Below are 19,039 nucleotides of genomic sequence, written 5' to 3'. Positions count from 1 at the left end.
CCTATGTTCGGGGTGGAAAATCCAACCCCGATATATCCCACCCCTGAGAATCAGACATCCGCTCGGTGCTTTGGTATATCTTCTCTCTTTTGTTCTACCGATACACTATGTGAGCTCGAAACGCAATCAAAAGCTTTCGTGCACGATGCGTCCGATGTTCGGATTTACTGGGTAGCATTGATTGTGTAGAGCTTCCAGTGAATGTCAAATTGTTTGTTTACTATTTTATCTTGTGATTTTTCTGTATAAAATGTTCAAAACGACGAATGTAACAATGAGAGATTCTCTTTGTTTACTTTCCCTTTCGATTATTACGGTATTCTTAGCAATCCTTCTCTCCAATTATTTACCGATAATAATAATCAAAGTAAACAAACAGAATATCTCATTGTTAATGTCGTCGTTATGAACATTTTATACAGATTTATAGTGTTTCACAATGTATATTTTAACACTTCCCCACAATTCGAACATTCAATATACTGAATAATCTTCAATGTGTAATTGTAGGTAACCCCTTAATGAAAGCATCTGTGGGTCGGTCGACACTCGCGATGAACTGCAGTTTCAGTTTTCCCTTCTTGATGAGTTCATAAACGAAGAGATATTTGATTTCCAAGTGTTTCTTCCTGGATGTAAACTAGGCTTCTGCGCGATGTTCATACATGGAATACTGTTTTCCATTATAACGAATGGTTTTACGACTACATCCAATTCGTGAAGCAGTTGAGCTAACCACACACCTTCTTTCGTAGCTGAACAAAGTGCTATCAGTTCTGCTTCAGTTGTAGATAAGCTGACCGTTGGTTGTCGCTTCGTTGACCACGAAACTGCATCCACAAATCCTATGAAGTCAGGATAATTATTTTTGGTCGAGTAAATGATTTTTGTATTGCTCGTTCCTCGTAAATATCGCAATGTTCGCTTTAACTCCGACCAATGCCAGTCAGTAGCATAATTGGAATATTTACTTAATATGTTTACCGCAACGCAGATATTGGGCGTGGATCTCAACGAAAGGTATTGTAGATATCCTAACAGTTCCCTAAATGGTTCTTCTGTAGTTTTAGCTTCAGATTTTAACCATTTAGTATTAGTATCCAATCGTGTCCCCACTGGTTTACAATCACTCATTTCAAACCGTTCAAGTAGCTTTTCTATAGATGTGGTTTGCGAAATTTCAATTGTTTGGTTCTCAAAATTACGACTTATTTCCATACCAAGGAAACGATTTACTTCTAACATATCTTTTATTTGGGTACACATTTAACCACTGTCCAAGTGTTTTTTTTATGCAATGCATCGAATTCGTCTTGAATAGCACGCTTCCATTTGTGCCAATTTGTTAGTGCTTTCATAATCACTTTCTCCAAGTGATTCTTGATCTTTCTTGATGAGCGTACAATCATCTGTGATGTTTCTGCGCCATTCAGATGTTTATTGTAACTAATAGCGCCCTCTTCTTCTTCTTGCCTTTTCTGAGTAACCTGCTGACATCTTCACCAGGAAATTCTTTAATATTTACAATACTTGCTGCATCTAACTGGTTATTTTCTATAGTTTCATCGAACATTATACTTCTTCCGATTTCTATGGCACCTGTATATTCGTTCCATAGCTTATAAGCATTATTTGCTGCCGGTTTTGTTTAGGGATATGTTTGAACGCCTTGCATCCGAAGACTCAAATGATTCAGGTTCGGTCGTTTCTTGAACCGTTTTTCGTACGGAGAACTGTCTTCCTTAATTCCGTTTGTAGAAGATCTGTTTATTATAAATGTAGCTGCATGTAGTGCTTCACCCCACATATCTTTATTTAAACCACTGTCATATAGCATTGCCCTTACTTTTTCCATCAAGGTTCTGTTCATACGTTCGCTTACTCCATTTTGTTGTATACGTTTTTTTTTGTATACGGAACTGTAAAGATCATTCGAACTCCATTTTTCTTGTAATGATCCTGGAATTCGCTGCTTATATACTCTCCGCCATTATCACATCTGAGCATAGAAATATGAGTTCCAAAATAAGATGTTGCCATTTCCTGATATTCCTTAAATCTTTCATAGACCTCAAATTTGTGCTTCATTAGATCATATGTTTTTTATTCCAAGCTGCCACAAACATCCGAATGTTCGATTTCTAATGGACGCCGTGATCTTGGCTGCTCCATTTGTTTGAATTTAACCGTAGCTTGTTTACCTGCTGCACAATCATTGCACATATGGACTGTATTTATATCTTCCGGAGTAAGATTGATTCCCTCAACCATTCTCTTTGGTATTAGTTTCTCTACACTTGCATTGCTCAAATGCCCGAGCCTTCTGTGCCAAGTTTCAGAACTTACTTGTTTTCCCAAAAATGAAGAATTTGTAGAATTTTTCTCAGAGTTGCTATACCAAAACAAATCGAGGTGGAATAAGTCATCAACGAAACTTCCCGAAGCGATAACCTCGCCCTCGATCTTGACCTTTTCATCGATAAATATAACATTTTTTCCATGCTTGCTTACCCTTCTAACCGAAAGGAGATTTTCTTTAAGTCCAGGAGTAAAAAGAACGTTGTACAGTGTTAAATCTTTTATTGTATGTTTACATACAACACTTTTTACATTAATTTTGCCAACCTTCGTAGCCTTAAGTTTCTCTCCTGATTTGGCTGTAGAGATATCGACTGGTTTTTCTAATTCTTCGACGTCTTCTAGCAACCTATAGTTATTCACCATGTGATTGCTCGCTCCCGAATCTACAGCGAATCTAACCTTTTTGTGGTCTACTCTTGTGATCATTGCGAAGCCTTTCTTCCGTTTCAGGTATTCTTCCTTCTCTTTGGACACAAACTTTTTCATCAGTGGGCACTTGTTTATGCAATGCCCTATTTCGTTGCATCCGAAGCACCGTGTTGTTTGCCGTTTCGATGCGTATCTAGAAGCAAGCGCAATGTTTTTCTCTTCGTCTGCTTCTGTTCACCGGCTTCTGCATTCTAAAACATTCGCTTGACGTCTGATATGGACTTTGCACACAGCTCGTCGTTCGCACCTTTAACATGTTTGAACTTTTCAGGAACGGCGATTAGTAGAGCATGTAGCTTTTCAGCATATCCTACACTTGATGTCATTCTGTCCAGCTCTCGAGTGATTTCGTCGTACTCATCGAAGATTTTTCCTAACATACCCAGATTTCGGTGTTTTATGGTGAAGAGCTGCTCTCTCATCGCCACCATCGCAGACGTACCCGCTTTCTGGTATGTTTTCACCAACATATCCATGGCCTGTTTTGCGTACTCTAGGCACACCAATTTGTTTAAGACGTCATTGTTAACGAGTATAACAATTTCATCTAAAGCGTCGATGTCCTCGTTCAATCGTTTCTTCAAATTGGTCTTTCTAGAGTTTTCTTGTTCCTCCGAGGCCCCGTTTCTGTCCGAAACGTCGCTACTTCTAACCGAAACGCTGATCCAAAAAAAAAATTTTTATCCAACAATCTAAACTTCGCTTCTCCAGTTAAGCTCTGGGCCCATAACCTGTTGAAAATTACCAAATGATATCGAAAAACTTTTGGTAACAGGTTTGAGGATGATTTCATTCGAATTCAATTTGTCAAAAATTCTAACATAGTACATTATCGATATACAGGGTCCGCCATGTAACTTTTTTTTAAACATGCAATAAAACACAAACGGTTCATCCGATTTCAAAATTTATTTTTCATATTAAAGTACAATCCTTCAGGTTAATTGTGGAATATAATTTCATTCAAATGGCTGCCTCGGCTGGCCTTGCAGTACGCCATACGGTCGGTCCAGTTTTTTAGTACATTTTCGATAGTATGCAGCTTTATTTCAGCTATGGCTGCACGAATGCTGTCCTTCAAGGCTTGAATTGTCTTTAGTTTGTCCACATAACACTTATCTTTGACAGCCCCCCAAAGATAATAGTCTAACGGCGTCAAATCACAGCTCCAAGGCGGCCAAACGACATCCGAATTTCGACTGATAATTCGATCTGCGAAGACTGTGCGCAGAAGATCGATCGTTGCGTTGGCTGTGTGGCACGGAGCTCCGTCTTGTTGGAACCAAATGGTGTCCAAGTCTTCCTCTTCAAGTAACGGGAAGAACCAATCGCTAATCATGGCGCGGTAGCGCTCGCCATTGACCGTGGCGGCGGCTCCTGCCTCATTTTCGAAGAAAAATGGCCCAATGATGCCGCCAGACCAAAATCCGCACCAAACCGTCACTCTCTGAGGATGCATCGCAATAAAGCTTTTATAATTCAGTTGTCCCTAGCAGTAGAGTGCCTATAGCCAGAGTCAGGGATGCCAGGTTCACAGATTAATCTGTGTTTCACAGATGGTAGTACCAAAAAGTACAAAGCGGTTGATTAAAAAGGTACAGAGCGGTTTGGTAGTGAGACCGTTTTTTTATCACCAAAATGGTTCTGATCAGCTTTTATGGTACGGGAAACGTGCACAGATTTTCACAGACAGGTTTTTGGCTTGATCACAGATTTTTGGAAAAATGACCTGGCATCCCTGGCCAGAGTGACGACACTCTGGAGCAGTAATTGTGTAGAGCTTTCAGTGGATGTCAAATTGTTTGTTTACTATTTTATCTTGTGAAATCATTTATAGTATTTCACAATGTATATTTTAACATATCTTACTGTTTTGTCTATTCCTATTTTTTTGAAACCTTATTATTTTGATAGTTTTCGTACAATTAATAGCAGATTCCCTGCCCTTTTGCTCAGAAAGGGGGATGGGTACGCTGTATTTATTTGGTCGTGATACAAGTCGATTGTTTTGTGATACAGTTGAGCCTGAGTTGATGTCAACAAAATAATCGATGATAATGAAATGTAGACATGCACTATAAAAAGTGTAGTATTACCATTTTAAATAGTTCTATTCCAGATTTAATATCACTAAAAAATCTGGTGGGGGTTTTAGGGGTTTAGGTTTTTCTAAATGTTTTTAGCAAGCAGTGTACGCGTTGCCCTCACTTTACCCATCAAGCGGGGAGTGTTCTTCACTCCTTCGACGACTGTGTTGTGATGGCTGCACTCCGATAGTCGACGTTATCATCAGTTCGTGGGATTACGAGTGAGCGATACGAAATATTGTTTCATCAAGGGACTTGTCGAAGAAGATGCTGTATCTATACAGTATTGCTCTTCAGCCGTAGTGGGCATTTCTGGTGCCAGAGGCGAACTCAAAAATAGTCATCCGCGCCAATTTTTTAACAAACAGCTTGAAGACGACAAACATTATTTCATTTTTCTGTAAGGTTATCTAAAGTAACTTGTTCAATTTTAGTAAATACTTTGGTTGTTCTTGAGTGTTACATATTAAATCTCGCATTGAAACTGTAAACTCTACAAAAGGCTTCTGAAAACCATTATAAGATTATATTGCAGCCAACTTAACAGTTCTTCATAAGGTTTATAAAGATAAACGAAAAAGCATAAACATACATTAAATCTATATCACCATCATTAAAAATTCAAGAAAATTTTAAAACCTACTTTACGATCAACATTAAAATTACTCAGAAAAATTCCATAGTACCCCGGCGTACGACCGCAACTTGGTTGAAGCCGGGTAAAAATAAACAACATAAAAAAAATTCTATGGTAAGAATATATTAGATTTAATTCACGACCATATTTTCCATCGATTGGAACTAGGCATCAAAAATAAATTTACAATCTCGGAAATCTCAAAATTCCCAGAGTCTGTTTTATTCGAATATGAATTTTTCGACGTGACACTAGATCTCGACATTGCAGACAATTCTAAAACATTTGGTATCAAAAAAAAATCTCACGCCATCTAGCCCCTACAATCCACAGAACACATAATAAAATCCTTTTCTACGTTACAAACGAACCGCACGGAATGCAAGTCGGTTCAATACTAATTTCGACTGTGTTATTTGATTTACAAATTTTATTTATTATCAATTTTTTGTCAACATTTTTATACAGTGGTTACAATATTTTAGTGATACAGTTTATAACTTTACATCTATGATGTTTACTATTTAGTCTATATTTAGTTGTATTTCTTATTGTTTCAGTCCTACATTGTTAGTGACTTTTGTTTCATGTATTGGATTTCTTTCCTTGAAATTGTATTTTCGATTGTGTGAAGAGACTCAGTTTAAATAGTCGCCTTTATTCTATGCGAAATGCAAAGAGATTTACTGTATACGAAATTGTCGTCTATTAGGAGAAGTTATGAGTACGGCTTGATAAACATGGAAAATTATACATTGTTCGTTATTTATTGAAGTTTCGACCAACAACTACATAAATATACAGTTTTATCTATTTGAATCTATGAGACCTGACCACTGTTTGTACGGTTTTTTTCGTATGTCGAATTCGTATTCCTGCACTCAGATAAATACTATGCACTCAAATAATATCAGGTGTCCAACTTTGCTTCCACCGTTTTTTCTTAAATTAAAAGCTTTATTGCAAAAAAGTGCTTATAGATATATTATTGAAAGTGTTGTCCGTCGCTAGCGACAACTTTCTCCCATCTTTCCGGCAATTTTCGGATCCCGGCTCGAAAAAAGGAGTCCTCTTTTGACGCTATCCATGAAGCAATCCATTTTTCCAACTCTTCGAAGGATTGAAAATGTGGATCTGCCAGGCCGTGTGCCATCGAACGGAATAGGTGGAAGTGAGAAGGAACGACATCTGGGGAATACGGCGGGTGGGGCAAGACTTCCCATTTCAGCGTTTCCAGGTACTTTTTGACCACTTTTGCGACGTGAGGCCGAGCATTGTCGTGTTGGAGGATAACTTTGTCATGTCGCTCTTGATATTGTAGGCGCTTTTCTTTTAGCGAGACGTTTTGAAATGGCTTGCTGACTCACTCCCAACGATTCGGCAAGCTCTTCTTGGGTTTGGCACGAATCTTCATCAAGCAATGCTTCTAGTTGTTCAACTTTGAAGGTTTTTTCTCTACCACCACCATGTTTGTCTTCGACTTCGAAATCCTCATTTCTAAAACGTTGAAACCACTTCCGACACGTTAATTTACTCAGAGCAGCATCACCGTAAGTTTCTGAGAGCATTCGATGCGCTTCAGCTGCATTTTTTTGTCGAATTGTAACAGAAAAGTAAAACTTCCCGCAAATGACGAGAATTGGGCACGTAAACAGACATTTTCGAGCGTGAATAATAGGAAAACAAGAACAACTGTCACTGAAACGGCGATGACAATTTGTTAGGCACTGTACACACTCACTTTAAAGGCATTATCATCTATGTATTTGGCCAGCCTCAGCCGGTACAGCCACTTATCGGAAAACGGCGGAAGCAAAGTTGTAAACCTGATAGTAACGATATCATGATTATTTACCATCTGTATTGTAATAAGAACTATCAGAAAAATTGTACAACTTGACTATACTATTTGTCTTAATGACTTTTCTAGGTAATTCTAACAATCATAAAAATAGGAACAAAAAAGTACAACGATAATTACAAGTAAGGTGAAATTGAACTTTCGGTCATTATAAAGTTGAGCAGTGATATTGGTATGACAACCATGTGAGTAAGTTCTTTTTCAGATTTTTTTTTAATTTTCATCCATTATAAAAATCGCCACACAAAAAATTTTCAACTTCTTTGTATAGACGCCAAACAAAAACTAATCGTACGATATATTGAAGTGAACAACGACAGTCTTACCCCTCATCATTTGATTCTTGCTTGATGTTCTTTTATTTTATTGTTCGCAAGTTCCCAATGCGACCATTTCCTTTTTCTTCATTCTCAATAACAATCTATCAATGTAAACCTCGTGTGTGGACAAAATAAAGACAATCCGTTAGTTAAGCTCAATTGCTTATTTCTATCTATTGAACTGTGCAGACCCAATAGGTTATGGGCCCCGCGTGATGTGAAAATTGAGCTAATCGCGAAGATGTTTATTTCCTTCGAACTTTGTGCGTAGTTGCTGAAATAAAAATTAAAGATGACAGATTCCAAAGTAGCGATCGAAAAATTGAACGAGCAAAATTATGTAGTATGCAAAATTTAAAATGGAGCTTCTTCTGTTAAGGCCATCGTCCAAGTACCATGCGCGCGGGTGGTTTTAGGAAATTTTCGATGGAAATTTCGAAAAATTTGCCAAAACCAAAAACATACAGACCTTTGAAATACAGGGTGATTTTTTAAGAGCTTGAGAACTTTTTTAAACAATAAAACGCATAAAATTTGCAAAATCTCATCGGTTCTTTATTTTAAACGTTAGATTGGTACATGACATTTACTTTTTGAAGATAATTTCATTTAAATGTTGACCGCGGCTGCGTCTTAGGTGGTCCATTCGGAAAATCCGCTTTTTTATCGACAAATTTTGTTCAGCGATGAGGCTCATTTCTGGTTGAATGGCTACGTAAATAAGCAAAATTGCCGCATTTGGAGTGAAGAGCAACCAGAAGCCGTTCAAGAACTGCCCATGCATCCCGAAAAATGCACTGTTTGGTGTGGTTTGTACGCTGGTGGAATCATTGGACCGTATTTTTTCAAAGATGCTGTTGGACGCAACGTTACAGTGAATGGCGATCGCTATCGTTCGATGCTAACAAACTTTTTGTTGCCAAAAATGGAAGAACTGAACTTGGTTGACATGTGGTTTCAACAAGATGGCGCTACATGCTACACAGCTCGCGATTCTATGGCCATTTTGAGGGAAAACTTCGGAGAACAATTCATCTCAAGAAATGGACCGGTAAGTTGGCCACCAAGATCATGCGATTTGACGCCTTTAGACTATTTTTTGTGGGGCTACGTCAAGTCTAAAGTCTACAGAAATAAGCCAGTAACTATTCCAGCTTTGGAAGACAACATTTCCGAAGAAATTCGGGCTATTCCGGCCGAAATGCTCGAAAAAGTTGCCCAAAATTGGACTTTCCGAATGGACCACCTAAGACGCAGCCGCGGTCAACATTTAAATGAAATTATCTTCAAAAAGTAAATGTCATGTACCAATCTAACGTTTAAAATAAAGAACCGATGAGATTTTGCAAATTTTATGCGTTTTATTGTTTAAAAAAGTTCTCAAGCTCTTAAAAAATCACCCTTTACATTTATCTATCTACAGGGTGAAAATGGCTGGAAAATTCGGAGGATTTTCCGAGTCTTATCAAAAATAGCTCTGAAAAATGAGTGTTTTTGTGATCTTTCACAATTATCTGGAAAAATAAAGCGATGACATAAACTTTTTTTTTCAAATAAACTTTATTATGGATACACAGATTACATTCGGACACATTTTTGGAAAACCTTTTCACGCTTTTCATAGAAAATCCACGAATTTCAAAAATTTCCACGAAATCGGTTATATGAAATTCGTTGATTTTCCATGAAAAGCGTGAAAAGGTTTTCCAAAAATGTGTCCGAATGTGATCCTTGTTGCCAGCATGAGGTTTTTTTTGAAAAAAAAATTTCATTCCATCGAATTATTTTTTCAAATAATTGTGAAAAATTACAAAAAAAGCTCATTTTTTCAGCGCTATTTTTGATAAGACTCGTAAAATCCTCCGAATTTTACAGTGATTTTCACCCTGTAGATAGATAAAAGTATTTCAAAGGTCTGTATGTTTTTGGTTTCGTCAAATTTTTCGAAATTTCCATCGAAAATTTCCTAAAACCACCCGCGCGCATGGTACTTGGACGATGGCCTTAAAGGATGGCCTGTTGAAAACAGTGACCGAACCAAAACCGGATCCTGAAACTGCGGACTGGACCATGAGAGATGGCAATGCCCGGGTGATGATAGGATTGGCGGTGGAGAACAGTCAGCTGGTTCACATTTGTCGCCGGAAAACGGTGAAGGAAATGTGGGACACATTGAAGGACATTCACGAAGAGTCGGCTATGTGTAATACACTCCATATTTTGCGAAAACTATGCTCTATGCGTCTGAAAGAAGACAGCAACCTCTTAGAGCACTTGAACGAGATGACAGCATTACAGAATCATTTGGAAATAAACGACGAAGGATTAAAGGAGAGATCGTTTATGGGACTTATTTTGTCAAGCCTCCCACCGTCGTACGGAAGCCTAATAAATGTGATTGAGGCACGTCCGAAAGCTGAGTTGACGTTAGATTACGTCAAAGGTAAACTGCGTGATGAATGGCGGCGCCGACGTGATTGTATCGAAAGCGAGCAAAATGATGAGAGAGCGCTCAAAAGTTCCGTGCGTAATATTTCTAAATTGACCGACAAGAAGAAAAAAAAGAAAGTCGGTGCTTGTCACAACTGCGGGATAGCGGGACATTTCCAACGAGATTGCCCAAAGCAGTTAAAAGAAAAATCGAGTTCGTTCAAGGCGAATCTGGCCGTAGATGAACCCGTTGGTATGGAGATGTGTCTGGCTGCTGGTGAGGAATGTGGTAGTAATCGGTGGTATTTAGACTCTGGTGCCACATCCCACATGACCAGTGATTCATCGCAACTGACTAACGTGGATATTTCGAAGCAGGCGGAAATCTGTCTGGCGGATGGAACAAGGATCAGATCCAGTGGCGCAGGCGAAGGAAAATTAATGTCTGTGACGGGCAGTGGTCTTCGAATGTCTGTTAAGCTAGCAGATGTGTATCATGTTCCGTCGCTCGCTGGAAATCTTCTTTCTGTCAGCCGAATCTGTGATTTAGGTTACATGGTGTGTTTCAACAAAACTGGATGCAAAGTGATGCGGGGTGACGAAGTTGTGCTTGCTGGGGAATGAAGCGGTGGTTTGTATCGCCTGAAGCATTTTTCGGAACGAGCCTTGATTTCATTATCAGAACATCCAGAGTTGTGTGAGCATACGTGGCATCGTCGTTTTGGTCATAGGGACCCCGATGCAGTATCTAAAGTTATTCGAGAAAATAATGGCTTCAGCTTTAAAATGCAAAAGTGTAATATTAAGTACACCTGTGCAGTGTGTCTCGAGGGGAAAATGAGTCGAAATAGCTTCCCGAAGGAATCATTTAGCAAATCTAATGCTGTAGGGGATCTGATCCACACCGATGTAGGAGGTTCCATGGAGGAGGCCACGCCTAGCGGTAACAGATATTACGTGATTGTGATGGACGACTTCAGCCGCTTTACAGTGTTATATCTATTAAAAGCAAAATCTGAGGTGGAATCGAAGATCAGCGAATATTGTTGTTTGATGAAAAATCAGTTTGGATATTTTCCGAAAATTGTTCGCTCTGACGGTGGCGGGGAATACTCCAGTGCTACTTTAAAGAAGTTTCTAAATGATAAAGGTATCGTTCTACAGCAGACAGCACCGTATTCCTCTCAACAAAACGGCAGAGCGGAGCGAAAGAATAGGTATTTGGTGGAGATGACTCGATGTCTACTGGCGGAATCTGGATTGCAGAAGAAATACTGGGGTGAAGCGATTTGCACTGCTAATTATTTGCAGAATCGTTTACCCACTTCAACCGTAATCAATACACCATACGAGTTATGGTATCGAAAGAAGCCATCGTATGCTCATCTGCGAGTTTTCGGATCAGATGCATACGTACACGTACCAAAAGAGAAGAGGAAGAAACTTGATACAAAAGCTATAAAGATGACTTTTGTCGGTTATGCGGAAGGACGGAAAGCTTATCGTTTTTTTACATCCGAATGGTGACTGGGTTGTTATAAGCCGTGACGCCAAGTTTCTGGAGATGAACGACGGTCAAGGAGCTGTCCAAATCGAAAACAACGTGTCGTTAAACGAAGCAGTGCAACCTACAAACAATCGAACGGAAACGTTTGATGTTTCAATAGGCAGTAGCGAAAAGTGCGTTCGCGATAATACGACTGATCCTCCACAGGATGACGACGAAATTACGGAAACGACGTCAGATTCTGCAAGTGCGGACAATGGTGGAAGAGACAGTTCAGATTTGGATTTTTCCGTGTTCGAGAATGCTACAGAAGGAGACTCGCCCTTCGCAGGGTTTCCTCTGGACGAAATTGCTCGGCGCTCGAAACGATTCACAAAGGGTGTACCACCACGTAGACTAATAAATGAAACTTTTGTGGCAGCTGCAATGAATGACGAAGTGGAACCGACGTGTTTACAGGAGGCATTACAGTGTGACCAAAGTATGGCATGGAAGAACGCCATGGAAGATGAATTGAAGTCACATGCCGCAAATGGAACCTGGGACTTGGTGCCACTACCTGCTGGCCGAAAAACTGTCGGCTGCCGATGGGTTTATAAAATTAAACGGAATGCAACTGGCGAAGCTATCAAGTATAAAGCCCGTCTGGTAGCACAAGGCTACTGCCAGAAATTCGGACAGGACTACGATGAGGTATTCGCGCCGGTGATCAAACAAACAACTCTGCGAGTATTGTTGGCGGTTGAACGGTGTGTTGCAAGAGGAACTCTACATGAGACAAGCGGCAGGTTTTGTGAAGAAGGGTAAAGAGAATCTTGTATGCAGGTTGAGGAGGAGCATTTACGGACTCAAACAATCAGCCCGATGCTGGAACCAAAGACTGCACACTGCACTCGAGCAGATGAATTTCAAACGGAGCTCTGCAGACCCGTGCCTCTACGTGAAAACTGTCAACGGAGATCACATCTACCTGCTGGTTTACGTAGATGACATTTTAATCGGGTGCCAGTCTACTTGTTACTTAAGGAGGATTTCAAGATGACTGACCTCGGCACAGTGAACCATTTTCTTGGACTTGAAGTCAAATGTCAGGATGGAAATATGGAATATCCCTTGAAGGCTATATCGACCGTGTAGCTAAACGTTTCGGACTCTCAGATGCTAAAAATGCTAAATCTCCAATGGATGAAGGATTTACCAAGGTTGCTGTGGAAAGCCCTTCATTAGAAAATATTACGGAGTATCGCAGTCTCGTCGGGGCGCTTCTCTATGTAGCAGTTTGTGCAAGGCCAGACATAGCACTTAGCGCATCAATTCTCGGACGTAGTGTCATAGCGCCCACACAAGCTAATATGGTGGCCGCTAAACGCGTTGTTCGTTTCTTAAAATCAACAAAATCTTTGTGTCTGTGGTATGGCGATCCAATCGGTAAATTGGTAGGATACTCTGATGCTGATTGGGCTGGCGATTCAAAAACGAGAAAATCTACGACTGGATCAGTTTTTCTCTATTCTGGAGGAGCCGTTTCTTGGGCAAGTCGTCTCCAGCAGTGTGTGACCTTATCATCTATGGAATCTGAATTTGTCGCTCTCTGTGATACGAGTCAGGAAGATTCTTAACCTGATAAAAGATTTCGGCGAAGCTGTAGATACACCGTTAACTATCAAGGAGGACAACCAAAGTTGCATAACATTCGTTACCGCAGAAAGAGTGACACGACGATCAAAGCACGTGGAAACCAAGCAATGCTACGTGAAGGAACTTTGCGAGAAATTGTTACATTTGGAATATTGCCCGATCGAAATGATGATTGCAGATGTGCTCACCAAACCTGTGGGAATCACGAAGCACCGAAAATTTTCTTCAATGCTTGGATTATCTACATGTTGTAGTGGTCGTTGAGGAGGAGTATTGAAGTGAACAACGACAGTCTTATCCCTCATCATTTGATTCTTGCTTGATGTTCTTTTATTTTATTGTTCGCAAGTTGCCAATGCGACCATTTTCTTTTTCTTCATTCTCAATAACAATCTATCAATGTAAACCTCGTGTGTGGACATAATAAAGACAATTCGTTAGTTAAGCTCAATTGCTTATTTCTATCTATTGAACTGTGCAGACCCAATACGATATGCGTCAAAATTTGACAGAATGTGTATAAAGTGTTGCCAACGTTGAGAGAATAAAATTTTACCGATTGGACAAGCGCGGGAATTTTAAAATGAAAATTCCGGTTCTTTTTTGATCATAAGGTATAAACTATCCCGACTCGCCAACACATCCCGAACCAAACCCTCAGGCGCTCTACCTCGGGCCCTAAGGGATTCCAGTAGCTTCGACCTGGCGTCACGATACTCTACGCATGACCACACGACATGCTCGATGTCCTGATAACCGTCACCACAGGTGCAAAGACCGCTCTCCGCGAGCCCAACACGCTGAAGATGTGCGTTGAAAGTGTAGTGATTTGACATGATCCGCGACATAACACGAATGAAATCGCGACTCACGTTCATCCCCCTGAACCAAGATTTCGTCGATACCATAGGGATAATAGAATGTAGCCATCGTCCCAGTTCGCCATTGCTCCATGAAGTTTGCCAACTTTCGAGAGTTTTCTGACGAGAGATACTGAAAAATTCATTGAAGCAAATTGGTATTTCATAAATATCACCTTCTAATGCGCCCACCTTAGCCAATGAGTCTGCCTTCATTGCCCGGAATAGAACAATGCGAAGGGACCCAGACATTCGTAACCGAATGTTCGAAGTGAACACCCGCGTTTTTTTAACAATCGACATCGGTAAGACGAAGGTGCCTATCACAGCAGATGCTGTAGTATAGGCATTAAATAAAAGTGATAAATAGTAGCATCCCCGCAAGTGAGTTTGTCTGTGCACCGGTTTCGTATCGGTATCAACAGTAGACGCTATTGTGCTATCCTCGGGCAGCAGTTATTTTTATTGTTTGCTACCCGCATCGCAGCCAAATCTTGAGTCAAGGTCACGCTGAGACACAACGAAGGAGTGAGGAGCAACTCACCTAACAGCTTTCCGTGACATACTGTTAAGTATTTTCTCAAACTTTTTCTTTCTACTTTTACTATTCATATATTTTCTTTTCATTTTATTTCTTTCATTCTCATTTCAAGTGCGGGAGACTTCTTTACTCCCGCACTTTAAATATGAATATTGATGACAGTGGGGGTGTCTAGGAGGAGGGCGAGGCTTCTAAGTGTTCTTCGTTCATTTACGAGGAACATTTAGAAGCTGAGTTTGCTTCCGAGATATCATCTACCCCTCCGATACCATCTCCCCCTCCGATGCCATCTCTCTCTCCGATGCCTCCATCTCCCTCTAAGATATTGCCTGCTCGCCAAAAAGTTTACCAAGACGATGGCTCGGGTGGTATACTTCCGACCCAAATTAAAGTCTCTCAGAGTGTTAAATATTGCTCGGGACCTGACAAAACACTACTCGGCAATATAAACAAGATTGCTACCAGCGAGTTGTTCACGAGGGAGTACCGCGTGTACGTCCCGTCTCATGTAGTGGAGATCGACGTTGTGGTCCGTGACGAAAGTCTGACAATCGAAGATCTGATGAAGGACGGAGTAGGCCGTTTCAAAAACCCCGATCATCAACCAGTGAAAATTTTGCAGTGCAAGCAATTGCACTCCAAATCAATAGATGGTAAATTTTACCAATCGAACTCATTTCGCGTGACTTTTGCCTAGCTGCAAACAGCTAGGTCATACGGCAACCTATTGTTGCAACAAACTCCGATGCGGCAAATGCGGAGAGGCCCATGAGGACGATCTCTGCAGAAGACTAGTGGAAAGTGTTGCTACTGCTACTGTTGATCTTTCGGTGTGCCCTACGTACATACAGCGTGCGGAGAAATTGAAGCGATCCGTGAAAGAACGTTCCAAACGTTCTTATGCGGAAATCTTTAAAAGAACCACTCCATCGACCCCTGAGAACCCGTTTGCAATCTTGCCAGTTGAAGAGGATACCTCTGACGACCCAGGCGAAGGACCTTCCTACACACAGGTTGAAGGAAGCAGGAAAAGACAAAATCTGGCTTCTCCCAAGCTTCCTCCTAAAGGCCTCAGACTGTCCTCTTCGTCACAAAAGAACCAAACGGAAACGAAAAGTGCTGACTCAAAACCGAAGCAAACACCTCCTGGGTTGAAAAAACTTAGGGATGATAAGGACTACTCAGCACTTCCTGGGGCATCATAAAACCCGAATGACCTTAAAGCACAATCAGAAAATCCAACGTGGACTGGATATTAACAGCCTTCAATATTACCGATCTTCTAAAAAGTTTCCTAACAGCTCTACTGCCAACAGTAAGGACATTTTTAAAACAGTTGACTGAACAATGGCCCCCCCCTTGCAGCGATCGTATCCTTTGATGGATAATTTACCACTGAGAATCGTAGATATGATCATTGTGCTTCAGTGGAATTGCAGAAGTATCATCCCAAAACTTGATTCTTTCAAACACTTAATACATACTCATCACTGCGATGTATTCTCCTTGAGTGGAACTTGGCTAACTTCTAACATCAATCTCGACTTCCATAATTTTAACATAATCCGCCTGGACCGAGAAGACTTTTATGGAGGGGTACTTTTAGGGATTAAAAAGTGCTATTCATTTTATCGTATTAACCTCCCCTCGACACCGGGAATTGAAGTTGTTGCTTGCCAAATTAATATTAAAGGCAAAGATCTATGTATAGCTTCTATCTACATTCCTCCCAGAGTCTCGATAGGGCATCGTCGGCTTGCAGACATCATAGAACTTCTTCCTTCACCGCGGCTGGTTTTAGGGGACTTTAACTCGCATGGTACAGGATGGGGCTGCTTATATGATGATAACCGTTCTTCATTAATCCAAGATCTGTGTGACAACTTCAATTTGACAATTCTAAACACGGGAGAAATGACACGGAACCCTAGACCGCCAGCACAACCAAGTGCGCTGGATTTATCCCTTTGCTCGACTTCGCTACAGTTAGATTGCAAGTGGAAGGTAATCTGTGATCCTCACGGTAGCGATCACTTGCCGATCATAGTTTCTATCACCAACCGTGTAAGACCATCGGAAACAATCAATGTTTCGTACGTTTTCACACGAAACATTGATTGGAAAAGTTACGCTAGCTCGATATCTGAGAAACTAGAAACATCACAAGAGCTTCCTCCGTAGGAAGAGTATGCATTTTCGACTAGCTTGATTCTTGACACCGCAATTCAAGCTCAGACGAAATGAGTACCCAGCGCGCAAACTAGTATGCGTTCTCCCAACCCATGGTGGGACAAAGAGTGCTCAGAGCTGAAAACGAAAAAACCTTCAGCCTTTATCTCGTTTAGAAGGAACGGAACCCCAGATAATTATCGGAAATACGCGGCGTTAGAATTTCAAATGAAAAGTCTGATTAAAGCTAAGAAACGCGGTTACTGGCGAAGGTTTGTTGACGGATTAACGATTGAAACAGCAATGAGCACTCTTTGGAATACGGCCCGTCGCATGTGCAATCGAAATCACACTAACGAAAGCGAGGAATATTCTAACCGCTATTTGATTTCGCTAAGAAAATATGTCGTAATTCTGTTCCGGAACAGAAGATATCCCGTGTCGCGACATTGAATACAAACGAAATATCGTGTTTGATGGTAGAGTTCTCACTTGCGCTCTTGTCGTGTAACAATAGAGCCCCGGGGTTAGACAGAACTAAAATCAACTTGTTGAAAAATCTCCTCGACTCTGCTAAAAGGCGCTTGTTGAATTTATTCAACAAGTTCCTCGAGGGTAATATTGTCCCACACGAATAGAGAGAAGTGAGAGTTATTACTATTCAAAAACCTGGGAAACCAGCCTCCGATTACAATTCGTATCGGCCGATTGCTATGCTTTCCTGTATTCGAAAATTGTTGGAGAAAATGAATATCTTCCGTCTAAACAATTAGGTCGAAATAAATGGATTGCTTTCAGGTACACAATTTGGGTTCCGTAGGGGCAAAGGAACGAACGATTGTCTAGCGTTGCTCTCAACAGAAATTCAAATGGCATTTGCTCGTAAAGAACAAATGGCATCAGTTTTCCTCGACATCAAGGGGGCATTCGATTCAGTTTCCATTAACGTTCTATCTGAGAAGTTGCATCAGCATGGTCTTTCACCAGTTTTGAACAACTTTTTATATAATCTATTGTCTGAGAAACACATGCATTTTGAGCATGGTGATTTGACGACAAAGCGATTGAGTTACATGGGTCTTCCTCAGGGCTCATGCTTAAGCCCCATTTTATACAACTTTTACGTAAACAACATTAATGAATGTATCAACACATCTTGCACGCTAAGACAACTTGCCGACGACAGCGTTGTGTCTATTATAAGACCCAAAGCTGCCGATCTCCAAGGACCATTACAGGATACCCTCGACAACTTGTCAGCATGGGCTCTTCAAATTGGTATCGAGTTCTCTACGGAGAAAACTGAGCTGGGTGTATTTTCAAGAAAGCGAGAACCAGCACAACTACAGCTTCAACTAGGGGGTGAAACCATAGCTCAGGTCTTCACATTTAAATATCTCGGGGTCTGGTTTGATTCCAAAGGTAACTGGGGATGTCACATTAGGTATCTGAAACGAAAATGCCTACACAGAATCAATTTCCTTCGTACAATAACCGGAACTTGGTGGGGCTCTCACCCAGGAGACCTAATCAGGTTGTACAAAACGACGATATTGTCAGTAATGGAATATGGATGTTTCTGTTTTCGCTCCGCTGCGAATATTCATTTCATTAAACTGGAAAGAATTCAGTATCGTTGTTTGCGTATTGCCTTGGGTTGCATGATATCAACTCATACGATGAGTCTTGAAGTGCTGGCGGGCGTTTTACCGTTGAAAAACAGATTCTGGGATCTCTCATATCGACTGCTAATCCGATGCGACATTTTGAATCCGATGGTGATAGAAAACTTTGAAAAGCTTGTCGAGCTTAATTCACAAACCCGTTTTATGTCAGAATATAAATCCTTCTTCGTTTGTTCCCAATCGTGTTCATTTTGTGGATACTTCTAATTCTACTGTGTTTTTCCTGGATTCCACGAATTTCTCCATGAAAGAAGAAATTCGTGGAATCCAGGATCCTGTACGCCCTCAAGAGATCCCAAAAAATTTTAATAATAAATTTAAAGAAGTCGACTGTAATAAAATGTTTTACACTGACGGATCATATCTCGACGGGTCCACTGGCTTCGGTATATTCAATGTAAATTTCACCGCTTCCTACAAACTCAGTGATCCAGCTTCAGTTTACGTCGCAGAACTAGCTGCAATTCAGTATACCCTTGAGATCATTGACACTCTGCCCACAGATCACTACTTC

At 40.6% G+C, this 19,039-nt stretch overlaps 1 protein-coding gene across 3 annotated transcripts in view; it reads left to right on the top strand.

Moving 5' to 3' along the window:
- LOC131436393 (putative 1-phosphatidylinositol 3-phosphate 5-kinase) overlaps window positions 1–19,039 on the top strand; it is a 366,150-nt gene that overhangs the window by 99,624 nt on the left and 247,487 nt on the right. The window lies entirely within an intron of this gene.

The sequence above is a fragment of the Malaya genurostris genome, chromosome 3 (genome assembly GCF_030247185.1).
Source record: "Malaya genurostris strain Urasoe2022 chromosome 3, Malgen_1.1, whole genome shotgun sequence".
NCBI classification, from domain to species: Eukaryota; Metazoa; Arthropoda; class Insecta; order Diptera; family Culicidae; genus Malaya; species Malaya genurostris.
This window is presented reverse-complemented; position numbering and strand designations above follow the sequence as displayed.